The sequence below is a fragment of the Mustela lutreola genome, chromosome 8, assembly GCF_030435805.1.
Source record: "Mustela lutreola isolate mMusLut2 chromosome 8, mMusLut2.pri, whole genome shotgun sequence".
In the NCBI taxonomy this organism is placed as follows: Eukaryota; Metazoa; Chordata; class Mammalia; order Carnivora; family Mustelidae; genus Mustela; species Mustela lutreola.
In genome coordinates, this window is record NC_081297.1 from 134,818,140 (window position 1) to 134,823,784 (window position 5,645).

A 5,645-nucleotide genomic window follows, 5' to 3' on the forward strand; every position below is an offset into this window, starting at 1 on the left:
TGCCCACAAGTTCCTGCCTGTGGACTTTGAACTACCTGTTCTCATTAACGAGAACACTCCAGTCTCCCGCACACCTTCCTGGGTCCACACCCAGGAACACTCTCTCTGCTTCCATGACCCCCAGTGAAAAGCATGATCACAGAACTTAAAACATAAGTTATAGACAGATAACTGTTTTTCTTATCTGCCCATGCCCCTACTAGTTTGTCAGCAGAGTCTTTACAACTAGGCTGGCACAATGTTGTCAGCCCTGAATGGAATCGTGATTGTTTTCTTCTTGAAATGAATGAATGGATACATTTTGATTTACCCTCCTTTACTTTTAGTGGTGCTGCTACTGGCTTTTTGATGATCTGTTCTGGTTCCACTTGCAACAGAATTATTAATTTATTTTAAAATTTTAGTTACATATAGCATTGTTCTAGCTTCTTTAACTTGGCCTTGTTTGGGTTTTTGCTGGTAGACAGGCTTTGCGCAATACTGGGACGCTGGTGGCTGAGCTCTTTTTCGGGGACATCTGCACATTGATTACTCTTCTAGGGATGAAGGTGTGGTCCTGCTGATACTGTCTGGTTTAAGAACCATGCAAAACTCAGTATTTGCAGCCATTATCTTGAATGGATGCTTGTATATCTGCCTCAAAACAAGAGTATAGAACACTGTTCATAGCCTCGTTTCTAAGGATCATATCTGAGAGCCAGGATTTCTAATCCAGAGACAATGGCCCTGGTGGGATGGAGCCCAACAGTGTCATCCGGAGTAACTAGAATGAGGTTATTGACAGCCTTGGTGACATGAACCTTTCTAAGTCCCTTTGTGGCATCTACACAAATGTTTTTGAGAAGCCTTCTGCCATCCAGAAACAAGCCAGTCTTCCTTATCAAGGGTTTTTATGTGATTGCTCAAGCCCAGTCTAGGACTGGGAGAACAGTCACGTTTGCCTATGGATTATGCAGCAGATTGAATTAGATCTAAAGACTATGTGAGACTTAGTCCTGACACCCACTTGACTCAGCAGATGCAAAGGGTATTCTTGACATTAGGACATTACAAGGGTGTCCCCTGACACACCTGCACTGGTGGGACCAACGTGCATGCTGAGGTCCAAAAGCTGGAAGTGAAAGTCACCCATATCATCGTGGGGACATCAGGTCACGTGTCTGATATGCTTAACTGGAAAAACCTGTCTTTCAAATACATCAAAATGTTTGTATTGGATGAAGCTGATGAAATGTTAAGCCATGGATTCAGGGACGTATTTGAAAAGGTCCACAGCAATACCCAGGGGGGTTCGCTGTCAGCTGCAGTGCCTTCCAATGTGCTTGAGGTAACCAAGAAGTTCATGAGGGACCCCATTCAGATTCTGGTCGAGAAGGAGGACTTGACCCTGGAGGACACTGTCCACCCGTTCTGCATCCATGTGAGAGGAGTGGAAGCTGGACACACCCTGTGGCTTGTGTGATACCCTGACCATCACACAGGCAGTCATAGTCAACACTGGAAGGTTGGTTGGCTCACTGAGAAGATGCATGCCTGAGACATCACTATGTCTGCCATGCATGGTGATGTGGAGCCTGAGGAATGAAATGTAATTTCATTTCAGTTTCACTCTGGCTCTAGCAGAGTGTTGGTTACCACTGACCTGCTGGCCTGGGGTGCTGATGTGCAGCAGGTGTCTGCAGTCAGCAGTGAGGACCTTCCCGCCAACAGGGAAAACTATACCTGTAGAACTGGTAATTGGTCCTGGAGGATGATTTGGCTGTAAGGGTGTGGCTTTTAACAGGGTGACAGAAGAAGACAAAAGGACTCTTTGAAACACTGAGACCTTCCTCAACCCCTCCATGGAGAAGGTGCCCCTCAGTGTCGCTGACCTCATCTGAGTGGGACTGTCCTGTTACCTAGCCGAAGCCAGGGTCCAGAAGAGGATCAGGAGAGGGGAGAGAAGGGAGCCAAGGGATGGGCATCTTGTCTTTTTTTTCTTTTTTTATTCTTTTTCTTTGAATAAATGCCACATTTTGAGGCAAACAACAACAACAACAAACCTGTTCATAGCAGCTTTATCATAGTCTTCTAATAACGGGAAATAAGCAGAAATTCATCAACATGAGGATGGCAAAACTAATTTTGGGATTTCATATGATCGAACACTACTCCGCAATAGAATGAAACAGATTATGGACTCAACAAAGGGGGTGAATCTCACTAACGTTACGCTGAAAGAAAACTCCGTGACAAGAGAAACATACACACTATGAGGATTTGCTTTGCATTGCTGCTGGAACAAATTAGCACAAACACGGTGAGGGAAACAGAACTTTGGTTATCTTACAGTGCTGTAGGTCAGAAGCCCAATATGAGTTGAACTAAGATTAAGGTGTCTGAGAGCTATGCTCCTTCTGGGGGCTTTACGGGAAAATGCTTTTCTAGCTTCTAGAACCCGACCACACCCTTTGGCTTGTGGCCCCCTTCCTCTGTCTCCGAAGGTGGCCACGCGGCATCTCTGAGCCTCCTTCCATCCTTATGTCTCTCCGACTTTCTTCTCCTGCCTCCCTCTGCCACTCCAAGGACCCTTGTGAGTACCTTGGGCCCACCCAGATAATACAGGATAATGTCCCTATTTTAAAGTCAGCCAATTAACCACCTTAATTCCCTTTTGCCATATAACCTAAGTATTCTGAATAAAAAATTGAGGATAATGGAAGGCAGATTTCCAGTGGTGCACTGCTAAACTGCCTTGGGGTGGGGTGGGGTGAACAAACTTGATCCGTGGCATCTGCTGATTGCAATGGTATAAATACTCTGATGGCTGATTTCAAGCTAACATCCCCTCACAAAATTACGATTATTTAGTAAACAGCCCTTGTGAGCTGGTTCAATGTGATTCCAGAATATTGCTGCAAGTTTCTCATTCTTGAAGTTTTAAAATACAAATATAGAAATAAATATTCACATATGAGGATCTGAATGTATACATGTGGGTTTCCTTGCCCTCTACCATGACAGAGCCTAAAAGTTAGAGCACATCTGTAGCAATTAGCACACCTAACGTCTGGATCTTACTCTCTAAATATCCTTCTGAGCGTTAACAGGAACCAATGTTCCTTGGGGAAAAGGTTAATTCTCAGGCTGGGGCAGAAAAAGTACAAAAGGAGCCTGAAATGGCTGGACCAAAAATTACAGAAGTATTCAAGGAATGATGGTAACATACAAAAAGGAGAGGTTTGCAGATTGAAAAGGCTCCCACTGGGGACCATGTTAGTATCAAAATAAGTGATACAGTAATGGATTAGAGCCCATTAAACAGCATAAAAATCTGTGAGTCAAAACTGACATAAGTAAGCCAATGGGAGAAGAAAAAGCTCTTTCTCAAAGTACAATACCAACTCATCATAAGATACGAATGAAAGAATGAGAAAATCAAGGAGTGTAAGTTTAATGAGACAGTATGTTTACACATCTCCCCCTAAATCCTAGTTAACTGAAGACATAACTAGTAATTTTACAGTGAGGAGGTTTGACAGATACTGCCTTCACCAAGTGATCAAAGTTAACATTACCAGTAGTGAGACAAATCCACATCACGTGCCTCCAGATGTCACTAAACAGGACCTAATATCACTTCTGTGGTATATTTGCCAAAAATATATTATCTAAATCTAATGAAAATTTATTATCTAAATCTAAATCATGGGGAACCAGAAGGTAGACCCAAACTGAGGGCCATTCTACAAAATCTCTCTGGTCTACCTTCTTCAAAGGAGTCAAATTCATGAAAGACAAAAGATGACAGAGAAATTGTCACACATTGTTTGGAGAGGACTGAATGCAGAACACGATCCTTTTTGAGGTCCTGGACTGGAAGGAAAAATTATAAAGGACAGTCCTGAGACAGTTAAGATTTGAATACAAACAGTAGATGACATAATAGTACTATATTCTTATCAAGTTTTCTGATTTTGTTCATTGCTCTCCAGTTAGGTCAAAAAATATTTTTGTACTTAGGATGTATACACTCAAGTATTGAAGGATAAACAGACACAAAGGCTGCAATTTGCCCTCAAATTATTAAAAAAGAATCAAGTGGGTGTGTGGTGTGGGGAAAGGGAAAGGACTAAGATAAAGCCAAAGAGAAAACAGAGCAAAATGTATCCATTTTTTAATCTGGGTAAAAGGCATATAGGAGCTGTACTACTGTTGCCACTTGTCCATAAATCTGAAATTCTATCAAAATAAAAAGTGACAAAAGATGGAGATGGGAGACATAGGAAGCTACGTTGGCAGCACCCCATCAATACAGAGGGAAAGGCCCTACAAAAATATGCTGGTTTTGCTTTGATTTTCTGTAGTCACCTCTCTTCTGTATATTCTTTGCAAAGGAAATAAAGGATTTATAGCCGGTGCATAGGTGGTCAGTTTAGAAGATTCAAAGGAAGACAGTTTTTGTGAACTTGAAAGTATTCATTGTAAATTAATAGAGACTTCTCTGTTCCGAATAACACTTTGGAGCCCTGTAACAATTTGTAATCAGAATGTGTAAACTTGCTAAACGTTCTTAACATGAGATAGATTAAAAAAAAAAAAAAAAAGGTAGTATAGGATGAGAAAAGGGAAACAGTGCAAACTATACAGAATTTACGAATGTTAAAAAAAAAAAACTTTCCTTCAAGTTCTCTCCCATGATTTAACTCTTGCTTGTACATAGTCCCTCTTCTGATTGTATCTACGAGCTTGTGGACCTATTATTGTATGAAATAGTATCATTAAAATGCTTAGTTATTGGGGCGCCTGGGTGGCTCAGTGGGTTAAGCCGCTGCCTTCGGCTCAGGTCATGATCTCAGGGTCCTCGGATCGAGTCCCACATGGGGCTCTCTGCTCAGCAGGGAGCCTGCTTCCTCCTCTCTCTCTCTCTCTGCCTGCCTCTCCAACTACTTGTGATTTCTCTCTGTCAAATAAATAAATAAATAAAAATATTAAAAAAAAAAAAAAGAAGAATGCTTAGTTATTGACCTCATTCTAAATACTTTAGGGGAGATGCCAGCAGCCTAGTGCAAGACACTTTTGCTAGAGCAAGATCCATGTTACCAAGATCCTAGAAACATGAATGAAAGAATTAATGAATTAATTAAAAGAATCAAAATAAATTAATTTTTTAGAATGAAAAGATTTAATAAATTAAAAGAATTTACTTATAAAATAACTTAAAATTGGTTAAAATTGGAGGGGGAGACAAACCATGAAGGACTGTGGACTCTGAGAAACAAACTGAAGGTTTTGGAGGGAGTGGAGGGTGGAGTGGTCCTGGTGGTGGGTATTAAGGAGGGAACGGATTGCATGGAGCACTGGGTGTGGTGCATAAACAATGCATTCTGTAACACTGAAAAAGAATTAAATTAAATTAAATTTCTTAAAAACCTGGTTAAAATGTAAAAATACTTTTCACCAAAAACTAATGAATTATGTCAAATAAAATGTCTCCCCACCTCCATCCACCTGTATGCACATTTTCACCCTTTATTAAAATACTATGATGTTACTCCTGATTTATTGATATTTAGCAGAATTTAGCACAGGTCTTATTTTTTGCCATGCCATTAATGGATGGAATTTTGAAGGAGAAATGATGCCTTATACTGCATACAAAATTT

General features: G+C 40.8%; 1 pseudogene; it reads left to right on the plus strand.

Moving 5' to 3' along the window:
* The first annotated feature begins 617 nt into the window (after positions 1–617).
* LOC131839842 (eukaryotic initiation factor 4A-I-like) lies at positions 618–1,880 on the plus strand (annotated as a pseudogene).
* The last annotated feature ends 3,765 nt before the right edge of the window (positions 1,881–5,645 follow it).